Here is a 24,899-nt window from a genome sequence, read left to right as displayed (position 1 = left end):
AAGCTGTTAGGAGCAGGGTTACCAATGGGCAAAAAAGAATCACTGAGATCTGAGTAGACTTCAAACACTGTAATTCAAGGGTCTATATACTTTTCAGATTGTGTGTGTGCGTGTGCGTGTGTGTGCGTGTGCGTGTGCATGTGCGCGTGTGCATGTGTGTGTGTGTATGTGTGTGTGTAGTACATTGCATATATGTACTGCATTATCCATTGTATATGTAAGATACAGTTGAAAATGGCAAAATCTTCATTATAATTACAGGAGTCCCACCTGCTTATGATAACTAAACTCTAAAACCTCTATTCTATAGTTGCTACCTAGAAGCGTGAGGCACTTCAAGGTCACTCCAATTTCATCTTGACAAACACATCTGTTTGAACTTATTTGCTCTTAGAGATATGATGCTTATTCAGTTCTCAGGTGGTAAGTGTTGGGGTCCCATTTATGATAAATTTGCCTCAACAGGTAATCTATCTTCTATATATGAACATCGAGTTCTTTTGCAATTGTCTGTGATGACTGATATTGAACTATCATTTCTTGGTCTGTGGCACCAAACACAAACTTATCTTTCACATTACTAACTCCAGACAGTCCTCTCTCCTGCTTCAGTCTGCCCTTGAGACACAATGGCATGCAGGGCAAAGCACTGAGACATCACCAGGGATTCACAATATGCCAAAAGCTGACAGGGAACCCTGAGTGATGATAGTAGCCATCCCAAACCAACATCAGGATCTGATGCTGCCCAGACAACACTGACCCCTAACTCAACAGTGCATGTCGTCCATCTTCCTTCTTTAAGCTCTTATGCTACATTATTATGGGTGACCAGTAGGAAGCCTGCAGGAAATGTAATTCAATGAGGATAAATGCAGAGGAAGAAAAGAACATAAGTGTTTACTACACAGCAGCATATTATACAAGTTGGAAATTAGAGAGTTGTCAAAAGCAGGCCCTTCAGAAACAGAAAGAAGCTGTCTCTAAAAGTTCTGTCTATTCAAGCACTTTACTGCACACTCAGTAGGTGCTATTTTATGTCTGTTATCATTATAAGACCATTTGCACACAAAGGCACATACGTGTTTGTGGAATTATTGCTGATGGTCCTGCATGGCCTCCTGGTCTTCCTTAACAGGAATTTTTATGTGAGAGTTCACTATCAATTAATGACTATTCCATTTCCACCCTTTGCTTCACCAGTGAATAATTTTACATATATTCACTACAACAAATATATTACATTCTATCCTTCTTATTAGAATTGACAAGATTTGTGTATGGGAAGTATTCATTATAAAATGAAGATTATTGGCTTAGATGCATGTGAGCCATAGTGTATTGTCAGGTCCCTGAGATCAGGGCACATGACTCAACTTGAATTTGTTACTTAGTTCCTGAGCCTGTTATCTGACACATAATAGCAGCATAATACATTTTCTTTTATGGGAATTAACTCCCTTTAGATAACACCATAATTTTGCCTTTTAATGAAATGAAGGAAGAGATACAGTATTCTGTCCACTGATGGCACTCCATTCAAAATGACCGAGAGTAAGTTTAATGATGAGGATCCATATATCTATCATAGCTATGTATATTCATACATCATATATCATAGCTCATATTACTAAGTTTGAGTGCTCTGCAGAGTACAGACCAGAAAGGAGGAAGGACCTAAATTGTTGTTCTGAACACATTTAGAGGCATAGAGACTACTGGGAAATTTTGAAATGAGAAGAAGTGGGCAGAACCGAAACCAGAACAAGTGAAGCAGTCAACACAGAGTCAAAGGCCAACCAATGCAAATGATGGACTGGGAAATGGAGGTGAGGAAACCATTTCATTCCCTTTTTCTAAGAGGGGGAAAAGATCACGGAAGACATGTAGTCTGTGGTAATATTAAAGATATAAATGCCGTATGAAGAACAGAGTTTGGTACAGAATGCTTCAAGATGTTGAGATTTTTAAGTTTCAGTTTGTTGTTGCTGTTGTTTTTAAACATCTTTTAAAATTCCTTGAAATCACTCCAAACAAATCACACATTAAAGGAAATAAAAAAACAGAAACCAGGAATCACGTTTAGGAACTGGACCAATAGACTATATTCACACAAAATTATTCAGTAGATTGTATCTACACCTGTGTTCTAAGAGAAACCACGTATGTAATTCCAGTTAAGTAGTGCTTATGGTGTTTGCTGACATTTCTGATTGTTGCTTAGTCAATAGTGGACCAGTTTATAGCCATCACATCCTGTCTTACTCAAAGGATCAGTTATCATAATCAACAAAATGACTGCACAAATGTGAAAACACAACTGTGATATTTTAAACATTAAAAAAAATCAAATCTTTATTGAGTGGAAAGGAGTCCCCAAATGTGGAAATAAACCATTTGGCATATTTTAAGACATCCAAAGATCAAACAGAACCAGCATTCATTTGACAGTTACTTGAGAAGGCCATGCAGAACAGACCACTTGCAGAGTACCTACTTACAAACGCCAAAGAGCTGTGTAAGCACCATTTATGTGTGTCATTGTGACTCATACTTGTATTCAGTTGGGGTATAGTTTCAATGTAGTCAAATAACATATCTCAAATAGCACAATGACTTTAAAATCAGTACTATTCAGCAACATTACCACTTTTTTAAAAATTACAGAAAATTTCCACACCCTTACAAATTAATATAGCAAAAATGGCCATCTAGCTAAAAGCAATCTACAGATTCTATGCAATCCTCATCAAAATTCCAACTCAATTCTTCACAGAGTTAGAAAGAGCAATTTGCAAATTCATCTGGAAAAAAAAACCCTATGATATCAAAAATTATTCTCAACAATAAAAGAACTTCTGGTGGAATCACCATCCCCGACCTCAAACTGTACTACAGAGCAGTTGTGATAAAAACTTCATGGTATTGGTACAGTGACAGACAGATCAATGGAATAGAATTGAAGACCCAGAAATGAATCCACACACCTATGGTCACTTGATCTTGGAGAAAGGAGCTAAAACCATCCAGTGAAAAAAAGACAGCATTTTCAACAAATGGTGCTGGCACAACTGGGGGTTATCATGTAGAAGAATGCGAATTGATTTATTATTTCCTTGTACAAAGCTCAAGTACAAGTAGATCAAGGAACTCCACATAAAACCAGAGAAACTGAAACTTATAGAGGAGAAAGTGGGGAAGAGCCTCAAGCACATGGGCACAGAGGGAAAAATTCCTGAACAGAACAGCAATGGCTTCTGCTAGAAGATCAAGAATTGACAAATGGGACTTCATAAAATTGCCAAGTTTCTATAAGGCAAAGGACACTGTCAATAAGACAAAAAGACTTCCAACAGATTGGGAATAGATCTTTACCAATCCTAAATCCAATAGAGGACTAATATCCAATATATACAGAGAACTCAAGAAGTTAGAATCCAGAGAACCAAATAACCTTATTAATAAATGGGATACTAAGCTAAACAAAGAATTCTCAACTGAGGAACACTGAATGGCTGAGAAGCACCTAAAAATGTTCAACATCCTTAGTCATCAGGAAAATTCAAATCCAAACAACTCTGAGATTCCACTTCACACCAGTCAGAAAGGCTAAGACCAAAAGCTCAGGTGACAAGCAGATGCTGGCAAGGATATAAAGAGGTACACTCCTCCATTGTTGGTGAGATTGCAAGCTGGTACAACCACTCTGGAAATCAGTTTGGCACTTCCTCAGAAAATTAGACATAGTACTACCTGAAGACCCAGCTATACCACTCCTGTGCATATACCCAGAAGCTGCTCCAACGTCTAATTAGGACACATGCTCCACTATGTTCATAGCAGCCTTATTTATAATAGCTAGGAAATGGAAAGAACTCAGCTGTCCCTCAATATCGGAATGGATACAGAAAATGTGGTACCTTTACACAATGGTGTAGCACGTAGCTATTAAAAACAGTGAATTTATGAAATTCTTAAACAAATGGATGGATCTGGAGGATATCATCCTGAGTGAGGTAACCTAATCACAGATGAACACACATGATATGCACTCACTGAGAAGTGGATATTAGCCCAGAAGCTCAGAATACCCAAGATACAATTTGTAAAACACATGAAACTCAAGAAGAAGGAAGGCCAAACAAAGTATGAATACTGCAGTCCTTCTTAGAAGGGGGAACAAAATACCCATAGAAGGAGTTACAGAGACAAACTGTGGAGCAGAGGCTGAATGCATGACCATCCAGAGACTGCCCCACCTGGGGATCCATCCCATACACAGTCACCAAACCCAGACACTGTTGTGGATGCCAACAAGAGCTTGCTAACAGGAACCTAATATAGCTGTCTCCTGAGAGGCTCTGCCAGTGTCTCAGAAATACAGAAGTGAATGCTCACTGGACAGAGCACTGGGTCCCCAATGAAGGAGCTAGAGAAAGTACCCAAGGAGCTGAAACGGTTTGTAGCCCCATAGGAGGAAGCACAATATGAACCAACCAGTACCCCCAGAGCTCCCTGGGACTAAACCACCAATCAAAGAAAACACATGGTGGGATTCATGGCTCTATTTGCATATGTAGCAGAGGATGGTCTAGTCAGTCATCAGTGGGGGAAGAGGCCCTTTGTCCTGTGAAGGTTCTATGCTCCAGTGTAGGGGAATGCCAGGGCCAGGAAGATGGAGTGCGTGGGTTGGGGAGCAGGGGATGTGTGGAGGGAATAGGGAGTTTTTAGAGGGGAAACTAAGAAAGGGGATAACATTTTAAATGTAAATAAAGAAAATATCCAATAAAAAATATTGAAGTTAAAATAAATCTCAAGGAGTGTCAGCAGGAAGATATAATTCAGTTTATATTTTTACATCCTACTAAGGTTTATAAGTATCTTACATATAACTTAATTAACTTACCTACAACTAAATGAGAACCACTGTTCTCACTATAATTGATTAAAGAATATTTCAAAGGTAACCAGTCCACTTTAAACAATGGCATGCCCTTCGCTGAAAGAGCAGCCGGCTGCCCATTATTTCTCAGCTTGCCTACATTTCATCTGTAGCCTGCCTCACATCGCCTCTTCTGACAAGCGTGGATAATTGCAGTTGAGAGGGTGCTAGTGACACCTAGTGCTTATCCACTAAAACGTCTGAGCCTCAGAGTGCACTCCTTTCCTTGTGGTTAGGAACTGCTAATCAAATTTTTGTTTATGTGCAGAAAGTGACAATGACAATCTAAGTGATATCTCACGCTGTTAAAGTCTAAATGGATAACCTTCCAGCATAACCTCTTAACATAATTAAAGAAAACAGATTGACATTAACAATGCGCATTAAGAACCAGAGCTGAGCCTGTGAGGATCGCAGAGTGAGAAGGCATATGTCTGAATTGCATTTTAGTATTCATAAGTAGATATGAATGTCAAAAAGTTGTGCCATACTAGCATGGTCCACTCATTAGGAACTGGCTTGTAGGTGACACGGAGAACAGAGGTGGAACCTCTGCCCACAATGAAAGAAGACATAGCTAAGGTTCTTCATTATTAATTCATTGCTTTGGAGAATTTTGAACACCATAGGTCAGACTCTGTAATATAATAAAGTCCAGTAGGCAAGCAGAGTGAAGAGATTACTGCAAGGTTTGCCACTTAAATTCGACAAGTCATCTTCTGTCCTTCCTCTGCCCAGTAAGAAAATCATAGCTCTCAGTCTCAAGCTACAAAGAGCATTACCATTATGCAATAATAAGAAGGGTGCCAAGGAATTTCCTGTGGTAGGTACTTTTCTTCTTGCTATAATAAAACATCTGATGAGAAGCAATTTACAGGAGGATGGTATATTTTGGCTGAAAATTCAAGCAGATACAGTTAATCATGGTAGCAGGAATGAAATGGTTAGTCACTGTAAATTCAGTCAGAATGTAGAGTAGTTAGGCAGTGTGGTCAGGCTACAAAATCTCAAGCCCCCACCTGGTGTATCATTTCCTAGAGCAAGGTTTAACTCCTAAAGCTGCTACATCTCAAAACAGCACCACCCACTGGAAACAAGAGTTCAAATACAAAAATCTGTAGGAAATTCACATTCAAACTATAACACCTCTCATATCTAGCCCAACACAATGTGTCCCATCTATAGACATTCATAGGGAAAGAGGAGGTAAGATAACATGACACAGAGTGATAGGAAGTTACAAGGGTGCAGATTTATTCTGAGGGATCCAGGAACAGCCTCTCTGAGGAACTAAGAGCTGAAGGATACGGTATTTGAAAATAGATGCCAGAGGTGGGAAGAGAGCTGACAGGAATGGGAGAAGCTCTGTCTGTGGGAAGTGTGTAGGGAGACAGTGGCTTACTCTAGGCTGCAGTTTTGCTCAGAAGTCCTCATGTTGGAGGCAGAGGCATGACTCTCAGAGCAACTGCATTTGGACATGAGGAATATGGGAAGTGATTAATGTAGTTGTATCTAGAAAAATGAAGTTCTCATGAGGAAATTACTAGCCCCAGATGATTATTTTTAGGAGAAATTCCATATGGACATACCACACACACACACACACACACACACAAACACACAAACACACACACACACACAGATGTGTGCACACATGTGGGCGAACATGCACACACACACACACACACACACACACACACACACACACACACACACACACACCACATGGCCATCCACAAACCAGAGAGTTGGGCAGCTGTCATATCAGTCAACAAATCTACTAGAATCTTGAATCTGAACATCCTAGGTTCCATAACTATAAGGAAGTAAATGTCTTCTATTTAAGTAATGTACCCCATGGTATTTTGTTATAGCTCCACAAGTAGACTGGGAAATAAGTATAGGCATAAGTTTGGAATGTAAGAACAATGGCAAATCATTGAAATTTTTTGGCTATGCAACATAAAATGAATATACACGTGCACACATGCATCCATACATACTATATCTTTAAACCATATACCTAATGCCACCTGACTGTGAAGCATTCTTTAATCAGCTCAAGATGCCTCAGTGGATCCTTGAATGATGGACCCAACATAGCATGGTTAGACACTGACTTTTCCCTTTACCTATATGCACGTCTGTGCTATATTCCCATGGAAAATGTGGATTTTGCTTATCTTCTTCATCTCATAACAGCAAAGAATATATTATGGAATTTCAATACACTGAGCATCGTTAATCAAAGCACAAGACTTCTCATAGGCATCAGGTAGCCTACTGTCAGAAACTATGCCTCTCAATGACCTGATTTCCTCTCTTGGTGTGGAAAAGTTTATTTATCTCAAAAGCAACATTTTGTTTTCTTGAATTATTTAAAAAATAATGCACTGTATAGAGTGCACTGTATAGAGTAGCCACATGTTCTGAAACACCAAGTCATGTCAGGATCATAGTAGCAGGATATAATCAGTATGATCACATACTGCAGCGCTCTGCCTCTTATCTAACCACAGTAGTAATATGCTCCTGCTGCCATGAAGTTTTCCTTATATGCATGGACCCAACCAATCGAATCATGAACTGAAATGAATCTCCTCTTTTTTGCAGATTGCTGCTTATTGCTAAGGCAGGATAGCTGACAAAAACAGTTAAGGGATTAGGGATTTCTGCTAACTCACAGTTTCGTGACAGGAGAATGTAAAGATCTGAATGGCACCCACTATTAATAGGGTCACATATTTGAACACTTGTTACCCAATTGCTGGTGCTGTATTTGGGGAGCTTATGGAGACTTTAGAAAGACCTTACTTAATAAGGTACATAATTGGTGATGACTTTTAATGGTCTATAGGATCATTTAATTCCTAATTTTCTCTTTCTGCTTATTTCCTGGGCTTTGAAGATATGATCTCTCAGGTTCCTGCAACCATCAACTATCATACCTTCTCATTTTACAAATTCTTTCTCTAGAAACATTAGACAAAACAAATTCATCTTTATTTAAGTTATTTTTGGCCATTGTATCCTATTACAACATCAGAAAGTACTGCAAGAAGACATGACTATCATTCAAGTTGACATGAGTGTGCGCCTGCAACTCTTACATCGTGCTGGACTAAGAAGACTAGAGCTCAAGCGAAAGGTAGGTATAGTGGGGTAGGAGATGTAATAGGGCTGTAATCACTTTGACTCACCCTGTCTGTGGTCTGTGTCCTGTGTCTGAGGGCTGTGCTCTACCTCCTAATGGGTCTACAGCTTTCCCAAGGTGCTCTACTAGCTGGGGACCAACTGCTCAAACACACAACACTGTGAAGGACACTTTATATCCACACAGTTCCAAGAAAATATAATTTATATAAGTGCAATTTCAGATACCTGAGAAAATTATATTTTAGTAGTTCCTAAGAGATAATCAGAACATTTTGTTTCATTTGACAAACAACAGAGAATGCTTCCTTCTTAGGAGCAATAACCCTTAAAAGGAGTCTCTATTTCATTAGTGGGGAGAGTTGCATTTGCTTATGGCTCCTGGAAGAAAGGAATTTTGTATTTATTCTCAGTCAATTGGAAAATTGATTTGACCCATTTAGGAGTTTAACAATGGATACATAAAAAATGTTCTCAAAGACTACAAAAGAATAAGTATGCCAATCGATCAATAATACAGTTAAGAAGATACAGGGCTAAAGATCAAGGAATTTAAAGATGCTTTTGAAGAGTCCTTAAGTCAAAGACTAAATCATAGGCATTAAAGAAAATGCCAGACTAATAAGTGAGGAAATGTCATTTTAACTGCAGAACACCAGTTTCTTCATCTTTTGTGTTAGAGTTAGAGAAACACCACCATTCACACAAAACCTCTGGGTTATTAGAAATTGGTCAATTTAATCCAATAAATAATATCTAATGACTACTTTAAACAACTCTGGATTTGAACCAAGTGCATGTTATTTTAAAAAATTATATTTACTTATACGTTTGTCTGCAGTTTCCAGTATGCATGTGTGTGCATGTGTGCATTGATGTGCATGCATGTGCATATATGTTGCTCTTCAATAATTGGTTCTTTCCTTCCATCATGTGGGTCATACAGAGGGAATTGACCTCAGGTCATTAGTATGGGAACAAGTGGTTTTACAAGCTGAACTGTCATGTAAGTCCAAAATGTATGCTTTTAGTCTTCTCTAGTGATAAATCAGAGTCACAGATGGAAACATAAGCCCCAGGAGGCCCTGGGAAAGTCTTATAAAGGAAATGGTTAGACAGTTGCTTTCTAGTAAGCACTGCACAGAGGAGCCAAGAAGTATACCTTGCTTTCTTCTGGTTTCTTCAAGAAGAAAACAATACCAGCATGGAAGATAATTTTATCAGTCATTATCAATAACTAGTTACAATTGGAAGGTTGTGAGTTCAAGTCCAAATTGGTGCTATATAATAATAATTTGTCTCAGAAGAAGAAAAACAAAACAAAAATCCCAACTTGTGTCAAATCAAGAAACTTTCAGAAAATTCCAGTTTTAGCTGGCTGGATTTTTATTTTTTTCCAGAATAATTAATCTTATGTGCTGTCATTAAAGATTCTGGCTGTTATTGTACTATTGCCTTGTGATAGTCTTTGCTAGGACTATCCATGTGCATGGTGGTTCTACCTCTTTGAAAGCTATTGTCCCCTGTTATGCTAGTTCCAATGGGAGATATATATATATATATATATATATATATAGTATAATACATGCGTACATATATAATACAAAATACAAATGTTGTTTACCCTGGGATTATTATCTGCAAGACCAGACAGGGCACTCACCATCATACCAGCCCATAACAGAGAGTGTTGTACTGTCAATACTTCCTGTGAGATGGAATCACCATGTATGATAGTTTGTATATGCTCAGCCAAGGATTAGTACTATTAGAAGTTGTGGCCCTGATAGAGTAGGTGTGGCCTTTCTGGAGTAGAAGTGACACTATGAATACGGGCTTTAAGACTTGCCTGGAAGTCAGCATTCTGCTAGCAACCTTCAGATGAAGATGTCGAAATCCAAGCTTCTTCTGCACCATGCGTGTCTGGACGCTGCCATGTCACTGCCTTTGTGATAATGGACTGAACCTCTGAGGCTGTAAGCCAGCCACAATTAAATGTTGTCCTTATAAACTTGCCTTGATCATGGTGTCTGTTCACAGCAGTAAAACCCTAGGTAAGACACTGTGTCATACTGCAGTCTCATCTGCAGTGACAGTCTCTGCTGTGGCTCCTTAAAATGTCACAGGATATTCTTCAGCTACTTCATTTGTAAGAGACTCAAGTACTTCCCTTGACCTGTACAAGAAATAGACAAAACTTGGGTTATAGGTCATATTGCACAATATTTCCTACCATGCACAAAGTCTTTATACCCAGTACCTCATACATGAGGCATAGTTGTATACACCTATAATCCTAGTATTTGGCAACATGGATACATTAGGATCAGGAATTCAAGCTTATCCTTGGCTACATAGAAAGTTCAAAGCATGCCTGCTTTATGTCAGTTTCTATTTATAAAGAAAATACAAATACAAATAAAGGGTGCTCTAATGTATCAAGATGAGAATATAAACCAGTTCCTGTAAAGAGAATACAACAGATCTCTCTGAAGCCATTCTGGCTTCAAAATGCTTCCTTCTCACAGGGCATAGCTAGGCAATATGATGTATGAAGTGTTAGGTCAAGATCAGGCATGTACCCTGGAAATTTTAACTCCTTCTTCAGCATAGCATTAAGTTTAGACTCCCTCGGGTCAGTATTTTTGTTTTTCTCTAGCACCAAATTTTATAGGTATTGTGAGGATTGTAAATGCTCAGCCTTCTCACTGCCCTCTTGATATTAAACAAGTGACCCAACAGCAAATCTTCCGAGAACATTCATGGACAAGGTTGCTACCTTTCAGCTCAAATACAATGACATCAAAAGGAAGACTTCCTGCTGCCCCTTGTTTAAATTTTACAAGCAGGTGATTGGACAATGATGCTAAGACAGCAGAAGGAGTCTATCTCCCTTTGGTTCTTTACCACAGGGCTAGAATCTTCCATTAGCTATATAACCCCAAAAATGCAACCTCAACAAAATGGTCTCTACAACAGCACACTCACCTACAATTTGATTCTTTTAACTTGTAAAGGAAGATAACAATTTGAAGATGCCAAGAAGAGAATAAAGAATCAAATAAAGTTCTTCCACTAGTTAACTCTTAGACCATCTGAAGTTTAGGCCTTCTTCCAGAACCCAAGTCACCCTGAAACTTTAATAAAGGTTCTCTTTACTTAGCTGTGAGAAAATTGTTCTGGCCACAGTGTTAGGAGAGTCAACATATAACATGATTTTTATGGATAATAATGAGGTCAATATTTGTGTTTGAGAAGACAACACTGCTTCCTGAAGTTTAGTCTTAAATATTCTTGTGAAAATAGGGCTCAGTGTCTTTCTGGGATACTTAATTATGGACTTATGAGTTGTTTTATCTCCACTGCCTTGTTATTACTCTCTCAATGGGTACTAAATTTCTGCTAGTGGATTTGTGTAAATTCAGATTCATTCTGGTTGCATAATATGATGGTTACTTTTGCACTTCCCAGGTGTGGATGCAAGATGAGTTATGCTTTACACTAATGCTACCTTGGTTTCTCTGAGATTATGTACAGATTTATTTTCAAGCCACGATCACTTAAGTTACACTTTGTTAGGTATTTAGTCACAGAAACAAGAAAAGATATGAATTAAGATGGGCACCAGAGACTTGCTCTAGAGCTTCCAGACCTTCAACCTTAGATGGGCTTCACTATTGACTCCCCTCATTCTGATAAGTATTCATCATTTACTAAGAAGTAAGGTTTCAATTCTTTCAGCTTACTTAGCTACTGTGGAAATACTTAGTTTGATGGTGTAAGCCCTTCTAAAACATTCTCTGATACAATTACTTTATTGAAATAGGCTCTGTATTTATTAAAAGAGACTATTTATTTCTTTATTTGTTTGCAAAAAGACTTTAATATATTCTTTTCTCACACAATATATGTTTATTATAATTTCCCTCTCTGTAGTTCTCCCAGTTCCTCCCCAACAACCATGCCTCCAGATCTGCTCCCTTTCTCTTACTAAAGACAGGAATCTCTCAGCTATCCTGAGACTGAGCATAGGGATCCCAATGGAGGAGTTAGGGGAAGGACTGAAGGAGCTGAAGGGGCATCATTTGGCATCAATGTGAAGGGAATCCCTTGGTCCTGTGAAGGCTTGATGTCCCAGTGTAGTGGAATGCCAGGGCACTGAGGCAGGATTAGGTAGGTGGATAGGGAAGCACCCTCACAGAAGCAGGATAAGGGGGGATGGAATAAGAGGTTCTCAGAGGGGAAAGAGGATAATATTTGAAATGTAAACAAACAAGCTTCTAAGAGATACCAACCAAACATGACAAAATTAAAATATTAGACAAGGCAAAAACTTTCATATTGAAGCTGAAAACAGCAAGCTAACAGAAGGAAAAGGACCCTAAAAGCAGGCAAAAAGAGTCAGAAACCTGCATGTTCTCACAGATAGGAGTCCCACAGAAATACTAAGCTAAAAGCTCTGAAATATATACAGAGTGTTGGGCCCTATTTGGCCCTGGTTTGGGCCTTGAGGACAAACCTGAGCCTGGTTTAAGTTTTGAAAATTGTCTCAGTCACTTCTGTACTTGAGTGACTCAGGACGGCCTGCTTAAGCTCGCTTTTGCCTAGCTACTGCTGACTTAGAATAACTTTGTTGGCTCTGTCAGTCACCCCATATCATTAGTCACCTTTCCCTTCCCTCTGTACCATCTCATCTCAGAAAAAAAAAAAATTCCCACCTCCTCTCTCAGGCTTTTATAAATAAAAAGATTGATATAATTAAATGAGTTCTTGCTTTGACAGACTCAAAGCAAGGGGTGGCTATTCTCCAGAGGGCAGGAGATTGGAGCCTCCTCATTCACCATTCTGTTTCAGTCCTGAAAAGACTCTCAGCCAATTGGGTTCTCTTCTCTCAGCCTAGACCTGCTGGCAGAGAGCGGGCAACAGAGGACCTGGTGAGACCCATGTAGGTCCTGTGCTTGCTGCTTCAGTCCCTGGGAGCTCGTGTAAATCCTGCCTATTTGATTCAGTGGACCATGCTCTCCTGCTGTCCTCCACCCCTTCTGCTCTTACATGCTTTACCTTCTTTTCGGAAGGATTTCCTGAGCTCCAAGGTGAGGAAATTGATGGAGACTTCCCATTTAGACTCTCTATTTCTCCACATAATATCTAGCAATGGGTCTCTGCAGCTGTTCCCATCTGCTGCCAGAGGAAACTTTTCTGATGATGACTGAATAAGGCACTGATATAGGAATATAGCAAAATATCATTAGGAATCATTTTATTGTTCGTCTGTGATTTTTCTGTTCTGTTTGCTATTTTGTGTGTTGTTTTTAACCAGTTGTGTTTGATTTTCCCCTAGGTCTTTGGACAATCCAGTTTCTCATTCTTGGTTAACGCAGGCAGAGTCAGTTATGGGTTCCATCCCTTGTAGTGGAACTTGTCAAATCAGACTTTGGCTGGCTACTCCTACAAGTTCTGTGCTATCATTACCCTAGCATATTCTTCAAGTAAGATACAATGTAAGTCTAAGGATTGGAGGCTGGGTTGGAGTCCATGTTTCTTGTTCAGTAGCCTACAGAATCAGGTCACCCAACCAAAGATACTGTAACATGGAGGTAAAGTCTCCATTTAATCAACAGCTCAAATTCTCCATGCTCAATGAGTCTTGTGGATGTCCTTGGCAACGGACAACTTCTGCTAGTTTGTGGAGAAGTCTTTTGTCTAGCATCAATCTGGATTGTTTACTGATTTTGATGGGATCCCCTTGGCCAACAACTCAATTGAATGGAACCCAGACTCATTACTGAAAGCCTTACCTAGCTAAAAAAGATGACCAGTTAAGACTCAGTATTCTCCATTATTAGGGATCCTCATTAAGATCACTATCATAGATTTTAGAAGGTTTCATCTGCAGTTGGTTTCCCACACTTACTCCCTCCATCGTATTGCACCCACAACCTGGTCCCTCCAGTAACCATCCCCTACTGCCTCCAATTGATACATAAAATCTACTTTATTTTACCTTCTTAGAAAGATAAATTCTTCCCATGTATTTGACTAGCCCACTACTCTTTTTTTTTTAAATTATTTTATTGGATATTTTCTTCATTTACATTTCAAATGCTATCTCAAAAGTCTCCTATACCCTCCCCCCCCCACCCTGCTCCCCTACCCACTCACTCCCACTTCTTGGCCCTGGCATTCCCCTGTATTGGGGCATATAAAGTTTACAAGACCAAGGGGCCTCTCTTCCCAATGATAGCCAACTAGGCCATCTTCTGATACATATGCAGCTAGAGACACAAGCTCAGGGGGTACTGGTTAGTTCATATTGTTGTTCTACCTATAGGGTTGCAGCCCCCTTCAGCAACTTGTAGCCCACTAATCTTTACCTGACTACTCTGGCTCTACAGATTATAGCATGGTTATCATTTACTTAACAGCTAATATCTCCTTTTTTTTCATTTTTAAAAATTTTTATTAGATATTTTCTTCATTTACATATCAAATGCTACCCCGAAAGTCCCCTATACCCTCCCCCCTTGCCCTGTTCCTCCTATAGGGTTGCAGACCCCTTTAGCTCTTTGGGTACTTTCTCTAGCTCCATCATTAGGGGCCCTGTGTTCCATCCAATAGATGACTGTGAGCACCCACTTCTGTATTTGCCAGGCACTGGCATAGCCTCACAAGAGGATAGCATTTTAAATGTAAATAAAGTAACTGATAAAAATTTTTAAAAACAGTTTTGTGGTTGTAGGGATTAAAAATAAAGATAATTTATGTTTAAGACAGATATGATAATATCTCCTTTTAAGTGAATATACACCATATTTGTCTTCTGGGTCTGGTTACCTCACTCAAGATATTTTTTCTAGTCTTATCCACTTGCCTGCAAATTTCATAATGTCATTTTTTTCAAAAGTTGAGTAATACTCCATTGTGTGAATAGGCCATATTTTATTTATCTATTCTTCTTTAGAAGGACATGTAGATTGTTTCCATTTTCTGACTATTATGAATAAGTCTGCAATGCACATGGTAGGATGGAGAGTCTTTTGCATACAAGCCCAAGAGAGGTATAACTGTGTCTTGAGGTACATTGGTTTCCATTTTTCTGTGGAACCACCATATTGATTTCCACAGTGGTTGTACAAGTCTTCAGTCCCACTAGCAATGGAAGAATGTTCTCCTTTCTCTATATCCTCGCCAGTATTAGCTGTCACTTGTGTTACTGATCATATCCATTCTGACAAGTATATGACAGAATCTCAAAGAAGTTTTGATTGGTATTTCCCTGATAGCTAAGAGTGTTAAACATTCTTTTAAATGTTTATCAGCCATATGAGACTCCTATTGAGAATTCTCTGTTTAGAGCTGTGCTACATTTTGAATTGAGATGTTTGAGTTCTTAATATCTAGTTTCATGTGCTCTTTGTATATTTTTGTTATTAGTCCTCTAATGGATATGGAGTTGGTAAAAATCTTTTCCCATTCTGTAGGCACTGTTTTATCCTATTGACAGTGTCTTTTGCCTTACAGAAGCTTTTCAATTTCATGAGGTCTATTTTACTAATTTTATCTTAGTGCCTGTGGTACTGGTGTTCTGTTCAGGAAGTTGACTCCTATGTCAGTGTGTCCAAGGCTATTCTCTGTTTTCTTTTTCATTGGATTCAATGAAAATATCATATGGTATTATTATGAAGTCTTTGAATTTTGTGTAGGGTAATATATATGTATTTATGTGCATTCTTCTACGTGTAGACTTGCGCTTTGACCAGGACTATTTGTATACTACACTTTATTTTTTTCCAGTTGTGAATTTCTGAGATCTTTATCAAAAATCAGGTGCCCGTAAGTGTATGGATCTATGTGTGGGTTCTCAAGTCACTTTCATTAAACAACATGTCTGCTTTTATGTAGATACCATGTATTTTTTTTACTGTTATAGCTCTGTAGGACAACTTGAAGTCAGGGGTGGTCATACCTTCAGCAGTTCTTTCATTGTTCAGCATTGTTTTCGCTATCCTGAGGTAATGGTTGTTTGTTATTTTCAATATAAACATGGGAGCTGCCCTTTCAAGCTTTGCAAAGAATTTCCTTGGAATTGTGATTGGAATTGCACTGAGTTTGTAGAGTGCTTTGGTCAGACAGCCATTTTAAATACGTTAATCCTACCAATCTATAAGTATTGGAAATGTTTCCATCTTCTGATGTCTTACTCAATATATTTCCTTAAAGACTTGAAGTTTTTCATCATACGTGTCATTCCCTTGCTTGGTTAAATTTGCCCCATGTAATTTTATAATACTTGAGCATTTGTGAAAGATGCTTTCTTGATTTCTTTCTCAGTCTATTTTTCATTTTCATTTTTATTTTATTTAGATGGCCTTCTGAGGTTTGTTTGTTTTTTGTTTTTTGTTTTTTGGTTTTGGGGTTTTTTTTTTTTTTTTTTTTTTTTTGTTTTTTTGTTTAGGGTTTTTTTTTTTTTTTTTTTTTTGAATCTTGTTCCAGCCACTTAACTGGAGGTGTTTGTCAGCTGTAGGAGTTTTCTGGTGGAAATTTTAGGGTCACTTATATATACTATCATATCATCTTTCAAATAAAGATACTTTGATTTCTTCTTTTCTTATTTGTGTCCACTAGATCTCCTTTAGTTGTCATATTGTTCCTGCTCAAACTTCAAGTACTATATTGAACAGATATGGAGAGAGTGTACAACCTTGTCCTTTCTCTGATTTTAATAGAACTGCTTTAAGTATGTCTACATTAAACTTGATGTAACCTATACATATCAACTGCCTTTATTATGCTTACACATGTCCCTTATAGCTCTAATCTCTCTAAGACTTTTTATCATGAAAGATAATTAGATTGTCAAAGGTCTTTTCTGCATCTAATGATGTAAGTGTTTTTTTTTTTTCTTTTAGGATGTTTACATGAGGGATTATATTTACTAATTTTCAAATACTAAATTATCCCTGAATCTTTGGGATGAAGCTTACTTGATCATGCTGGATGATGTTTTTGATGTGTTCTTGAATTCTGTTTGCAGGCATTTTATTGAGTATTTTTGCATCTATATTCATACAGGAAATGATTCAGTAATTCTCTTTCTTTATTGAATCTTTATGTGGTTTGGGTACCAGGGATAACTGGGGTATCATAAAATGAATTGGAAACTGTACCTTTAGTTTCTATTTTGTGGAATAATTTGAGAAGTATTGGCACTAACTCTTTGAATGGCTCGTACAGAATTCTGTGCTATTCTTTCTTGGTTCTGGATGTTTAATTTTTGATTAAGTAGTTAGCAAACTTTCTTTTCTTATATTAACTATTTGGTGTTCTTTAAGCTTCTGTACCTTTATAGGCATTTCCTTCTTTAAGTTAAGAAATTATTCTTTATGATCTTGTTGAAAACATTTTCTGGACCTTTGAGCTAGGATTATTCTCTTTCCCATATACCAAATTTTCTCAGGTTTGCTCTTTTCATAGTATCACAGATTTCCTGGATGTTTTATGTTGGAATGTTTTTGACCTAACATTTTCTTTGATCCATGTATCCATTTCTTCTACTGTATCTACAATGTTTGAAATTCTTTCTTTCATCTCTTATATTCAGTTGTTGGAGACTTCTTCTGTCATTCATATTCAAATTCCTAAATTCTTCATTTCCAGAATTCCCTCAGTTTTTTTCTTTAGTTGCATTTTTAGGTTTTAAGTAGTTTTGTTTTCTTCAACTGTTTGTATTTTCTTGGCTTTCCTTATGGGATTTCTTTATTTCCTCCAATTGTTTGTTTGTGTTTTCCTGGATTTCTTCAAGGGATTTATTCTTTTTCCTCTTTAAGACCTCTATCATCTTTATTTAGTTGTTTTTAAGATCTTTCCTTATGCTTCAGCTATGTTAGAATAATCAGGGCTTGATTGGTGGGTTAGCTGGGCTCTGGTGGAGACACATTGCCTAAGTAATTAGTGTGGTATTAATGCTGGTATATAGGCATCTAGGTTTGGGATGATTATAGGTAGAGATGCTGATTTCTGGGTACATCTTTTTGGGATGAGTGTTTTCTTCTTTTTCTGTTTAGTCTCTGTATTTTTGGAGAGGGTGAGGACTGTATGTTTCCTACTTTACAGGCTTGCACCACTGGTGTGTTCATAGATAATGTCTGCTGGTGTTGGAGTCTGGCATGCAGTGATGAGTGCAGGTTTTGGTTATGAGAAAGAACGATGAACCCTGTTTTTTGCATCCATTCTGTTAGTACTGTTTTTTTTTTCTTTTCTTTTCTTTTCTTTCTTTCTTTCTTTCTTTCTTTCTTTCTTTCTTTCTTTCTTTCTTTCTTTTTTTCCCCCCTGTGGATTTGAGTTCACTGAGGTTGAGAGATATAATGACACATGATTGTTCATCCCTATTATTTTGAAGGTGGTGGTTGTGGTGGTGGTGATGGTGGTAATGTTGGTGATGCGTGCTTCCCTTGTGTTTGCTGGTTTGGAATTACTTATTTCCTGTGTTTTCTTCAATGTAGTTTTCATTCTTAGGTAGGAGTTTTCCTTTTAATATTTTATCTGCCATTTTTCCCTTGCTGCTTTTAATATTCTTTCTGTGTTCTGTATAATTTGTGATTTGATTATAATGTGGCAGGAGCACTTTCTTTTCTAGTCCACTCTAATTGGTGTTCTCTAAGCTTCCTTTATGTTCATAGGCATCACTTTCTTTAGGTTGTGAAAGTTTTCTTGTATGATTTTGTTGAAAATATTTTCTGGGCTTTGGAGCTAGGGCTTATCACCTTCTTCTATTCCTATCATTCTTATTTTAGGGCTTTTCATGTTATCCTAGATTTCCTGAATGTTTTATTCAGGAATATTATAGATTAAACATTGTCTTTGACTGACGTATGATTTCTTCTATTGTATCTTCTACACCTGAGATGACTCTTCCATTTCCTGTATTCTGTTGGTGATGCATGCATCTCTTGTTCCTATTCTCTTCCCTTGGTTTTCCATCTCCAGGATTCCCTCAGTTTGTCTTTTATTTATTGCTTCAATTTCCACTTTCAGGTCTTGCACAGTGTATTTATTTCCTTTACCTGTTTAATTATACTTTTCTGTATATATTTAAGGGATTTATTTGTTTCCTCTCTAAAGACCTCTATCTGTTTGATTATCTGGATGGATTTGGTCCCTGTATGTTCCTGTTGTAGTAGGTATTAGGTGGGGAATTAACATTGATGGTCCTGGTGTGGCAGACCTCTGATGGGTATCCTTGGTTCCAGATCCGCAGGTCTGTATGGTTTAGGAGCTGAAGATCTGATGAAGGTGGGCAGGGAGGTGGACGTTGAATGGAGTTCTATCTGTTATAGCAGGCTGCTCAGAGCAGCTTGGCCTGTTCAGAGACCTCAGCCAGCAGTGAGGATGGGTGGGGCTCAGGAGGTCTGATGAAGATGGGGGAGAGAAATGGTGGGAGAGCCTGGGTCTCCATAGGATAAAAGGATGCTCAGAGCAGCTCCACCTGCTCCAGAAGGCTCATCAAGCAGGAAAGATGTGCTCCCTTTTCTACTAGTGAAAAGGGCCTATTTGTTATACCACGATGGTAAGTTACTCAAATAAAACCTCAAGTAATTAAAGACTTTGTTGAAAAAAATTAAGTGGGCAAATAGGTTCATCAAAATATCTAAGGTACAATGATGAACATTCATGATAAGATTTCTAATCTCTGTAGAAACAAGAAGTCAGACAATATTTAAAGGTTGGAAACTGTTCTAAGACTTGTTTAACTCCAAGAAAAGGAAAGATTAACTTGAGCGAATTACATAATTAGAGGAGTTTTGGGAGATATGTCCAAATTCTTTAGTAGAATCACAAGCACGTCTTTTAGAAGATTTGTATTTCATATTGATATTAGCTAAAATAAGTTATTTTATGAATACCTGTAAGTATAATAGTTATTGTCAAACTTTCAAAACATAATATCCTTTCTTTAAAAAACTGGATGGATCTTGAGAATATCCTGAGTGAGGTAACCCACTCCCCAAAGGACTTGCATTATGGTATGTACTAACTTATAAGTGGACTTTAGCCAAACCATATGGGATACTCATACTACACCCCACAGACCCAGTGAAGCTAAACAAGAAGGAAGGCACAAGTGAGGATGCTTGAATCTCACTTAGAAGAGGGAATAAAATAATCATAGGAGGCAGATGGAGGGAGGAAAATGGAAGGGAGTGGGGATAGGGAGGGGAAGGGGGTTCAGGACCACACTTGGGGAAGGACAGGAGGGGTGGCCACATGGCCATGAAAATGAATGGAAATCTGCAGCTGGGAGGGGCATCTCCAGGATGAGAAAGAGGAGGGTCGGGGAGGTGAGGGGCATCACCAGGATGAGACAGAGGAGGGTTGGGGAGGTGAGGGGCGTCACCAGGATGAGAAAGAGGAGGGTCGGGGAGGTGAGGGGCGTCACCAGGATGAGACAGAGGAGGGTTGGGGAGGTGAGGGGCNTCACCAGGATGAGACAGAGGAGGGTTGGGGAGGTGAGGGGCGTCACCAGGATGAGACAGAGACCTGGGATAGGGGAGCACCCCAAAACCAATGGGGGCGTCCTTAATTGTGACTTATAGCATTGGGTAAATGGAACCTGAAAAGGCCACATCCTATAGCCAGGTAGCCCACCAAAGTTTAAACCCAAAATTTATCCTATCTACAAGAAATGCAGGGACAGGAAATGGAGCAGAGAATGAGGGAATGGCCAGCCAATATCCAGCCAAACTTGAGACCCATCCCATTGGCAAGTACCAATCCCAGGCACTATTAATGATAGTCTGTTATGGTTGCAGACAGGAGACTAACATGGCTGCCCTCTGAGAAGCTCTACCCAGCAGCTGACTCAGACACCCACAGCTAACAGTGGGTGGAGCTTAAGGACTCTTATGGAAGAATAGGAGGATTATTACAGACCCTGAAAGGGATAGGAACTCCAAGGGAAGACCAACAGTGTTAGCTACCCTTGGTGCTCTCAGAGACTGAACCACCAACCAAAGAACACTCATGGCCTGAACCTGATATGTAGCAGATGTGCAGCTTGGTCTTCATGTCTGTCCTGAACAACTGGAGTTTAAAAGCTGTTGACTGTTCATGGGATATATTCTTCTAGCTGGGTTGCCTTGTCTGGCTTCAGTGGGATAGCATATGCCCAGTTTCTCAGAGACTTGATGTGCCAGGGTGGGGGGACACCTAGGGAGGTCCTTAACATACTCATAGGAGAAGGGAATGGGGGATGGAAAAGTATTGTGGGAGGGTGACAGGGAGTGGGATAGAGAGCTGGTTATAAGGTAAATAATTAAAAATTAATTAATTAATTAATTTAAAAAATCTCTTAAGCCAGACATAGTGTTGCAGGAGAATCTCTGTGAATTTAAAATTATCCTGTTGTACATAGTAAATTTTAGGGCAGCCAGGGCTACATAGTGAAATCCTGCACAAACACACATCACACACCATGACCGCCCTTTAATAAAACAATTTTACTATGACTCTAATAAAGTAATATTTAATTAGACACTGATTTGGGATATTTTCTTTCTCCAAAGTTAATGACAATAAGCACTAACCCAGAAAAGTTTAGTGCTATTACTAATACTACTAAGCATGGATTTACTAAGGAGAGAGAGAGAGAGAGAGAGAGAGAGAGAGAGAGAGAGAGAGAGAGAGAGAAAACGAGACTAAATAAAATATTCTTGGAAAATGACCTCAGTTATCATGCGCCATTCCCCATCCTTAATTGTCCTCTATTCATTTATCCCATAGCTCTCATTTTTACCTATTCTAGAGAAAATCAGAGACTCTCCATTTAGGACTCAATTTCCTGATAGACAATATTTTATAGCGCATTATATGCTTATAGCAAGATTCAGTGAAAAATGTACTGTTCATGCAACCCCTGTACCATACATGCGTGGCTTCTCAGACTCACAGTGCTGCTCTGCTCACACCACCCCTGCACCACACAATCACTCTCAGATGCAGGGATTCTCTGCTTATACCACCCCTTCACCACACATTCATGGCCTCTCTCAGACTCACAGAGATGCTCTGTTAATATCTAGCTACCAGCATTGGCTTCTCTATTGCCACTAACTTGTACTTTTTATTTATTCCATAGTAATCATTTTTTAAAATATATTTACCATGAATTGTCACACATAATTTATTTAAGAAAATTTTTTTCAGTGTCTCTTACAGCTAAGTAAAGACATGTGACTCAATCATGGAGGGCAAAATGAAAGGCTTTGGGGCTTTTGTTTTGTTTTGTTTTGTTTTTGTTTTTGTCATTTCCAGAGAAACAGCAAACATGTATCACCCTTCATCCTCTTCTTCAGTCCATCTTTCTTTTTTGGTCCCCAAATCACAGAAGCTAATTTTGCTTTTCAAAGTCTTTCACAGTTGAGGAGGAACATGGAAAAATATAGGCTTTTGAAAGTGTTATGAAATATATGGTACAGTCAGGTCCGAATACAATTTAAATTAGCACTATTTGAGGCACTTGACACTCACGGCAATAACTACCACAGATGCAGCATATAGAAGGACAGGAGCTTGTGTGTGACCAAACACACACCCAGGCCTTCTCCACTCTGCTAGAGGGAAATAAGACTGAGAAACGACTAAGTGAGTAAATGCACCCCAGATGTTATAGAGTCCATAATGGTGAAAATAAAACCATTAAAATATGAGGCTGCAGAGATAGTTCAGGGGATAAGAACACTTGTTCATGCAGAGGACCTGAGACAGTGACTCACCACCATCTATAACTCCATGTTCAGTTCCATGGACATCATCTTCCTACCTCCATGGACATCGGACCTACATATGGTACACAGACATGCATTCAGGCGAAATACTCACATATAAAAAACAAAATTAAATAAAAATTCAAAATTAAGGAAAGAAGAAAATAATAATGTCAAAAATTGAATAGTAAATGTTTAATGTTCATGAGTGATATGAGAAAGAAAACAATTCAATATTTGAGAAGGAAGATGTATTATCACACAGTCTAAGGAGGACATTTGAGAGAACACAAGGTGATGTGCTTTGGAAAGGTAGGCATGGGAAATGAGCAGTACTGAGACCTCCTAGAGAAAGCAATATCAGGCAAACAAATGTGGCCTTTAGTAGTTAAAAATTGGGATTCATTTAAATTTAAATTAGAAAAAGTAACTTGCTCTATTCCCAGGAAAGGCTGAGAGTGAGCAATGAAAAGGACTGAATAATGTCTCCCTAAGTTCAGTGTGATCGAATTAAAGGGGACAAAGGAAAGAAGGATGGGAAGATGTTGGAAAAGCACAGTCCTTCAGTCTTGGCAAACTACACGAGGAATGTGAAGGAGGTGAGAGATAAATAGAATATTCCAGATTTTCAACCATATGATAGATCCTGATTTGGTCTGTCAGCTGAAAGTGGCAGTTGGAGACAGGAAGCTGTTTGATGGAATGAGTGTGCTAAGTACTGCTGGATGCCCATTGAGAGAGGCTTCAGGAGGGTGGGCACACAGCACAGATAGAAATGGGAATCTTGGGATAGGAGGCAGCTTCCCACTAAAATTGCTCATTCCATGCTCGTTTCAGAGGAAGAAAAGCACAGCACAGAGCAAATTGGTTAGATACAATGAGAGGGAGAAAGGCAGAGATTGGAGATAGGATCTTGAATCACATTGTTCCCTAGTGGGTAAGAAAAGGTTAGCCTAGGAGTTACTGTAGACATGATAGAGGCTTCCAGAAACTGTGACGGGAGAAGAGTGCTCTTAGCCAGAAGTGAAAATTATGAATGCAGAATGTTTTTGTGAAGTAAAATGTGATAAATGCTAATGAAAGGCTCTTCCTATGATAATAAGCAGATGTATAAATGTTCACGATGCTTGTAATGATGATAGGAACAAAAGCAATTACTTAGGGTGGAAGTACAGGAGCCCAAAGCTATGTATGAGCCATTTGTTCTAGCCAAAAGAAAACATGGTTATAAGACACATGGGGATGGATGCAGGATTTCTGAAAGAACACAAATAAATGTAAAATTATGAGCTATGTTTATATTCATCAGATTCTTCTTTAATTTGTAAATTTCTGACTTTTATCATTAAGAACACCTGGAATTTTGAACAGAATCTTGAGATGCTCAACTATTTATCTCTGTTTCAGTGTGTGTGCATGCATGTATGAGTGTGTGCATGTGTGTTCATGTCATGGTGTGTACAGGTCAGAAAACCTCAAGTAGAGGTTCCTGCCTTTTCACACTGTGTATAATAGGGTCCATCTCTTCCTTTTTGCTGCTGTGTATACCAGAATTCCTTGGAATCTACAAGCCTAGCTAGGAGAGAATTACTAGGAGCTATTCTCTGGAGTCTAACTTCTTGAGTTAATTGTATATATTGGATATTAGCCCTCTATTGCATGTAAGATTGGTAAAATTTTTTCCCAAACAGTTGCTTGCCATTTTGTCCTATTGATAGTGTCTTTTGCCTTACAGAAAGAAGCTTTGCAATTTTATGAAGTCCCATTTGTTGATTCTTGAACTTAGAGTGAAAGCTGTTTTGTTCAGGAATTGTTTCAAGGCTTTTACCAATTTCTCCTCTATTAGTTTCAGTGTCTCTGGTTTTATATGGAGTTCCTTGACCCATTTGGACTTGTGCTTTATACAGGACATAAGAATGGATCAATAGGGGAGCAGGGGTGGGCGGGGGAGGTATAGGGAACTTTTGGGATAGCATTTGAAATGTAAATAAAGAAAATAATAATAATAATAATAATAATAATAATAATAATAATAATAAGAA

This window comes from Mus pahari, chromosome 15 (assembly GCF_900095145.1).
Source record: "Mus pahari chromosome 15, PAHARI_EIJ_v1.1, whole genome shotgun sequence".
Taxonomy (NCBI): Eukaryota; Metazoa; Chordata; class Mammalia; order Rodentia; family Muridae; genus Mus; species Mus pahari.
This window is presented reverse-complemented; position numbering follows the sequence as displayed.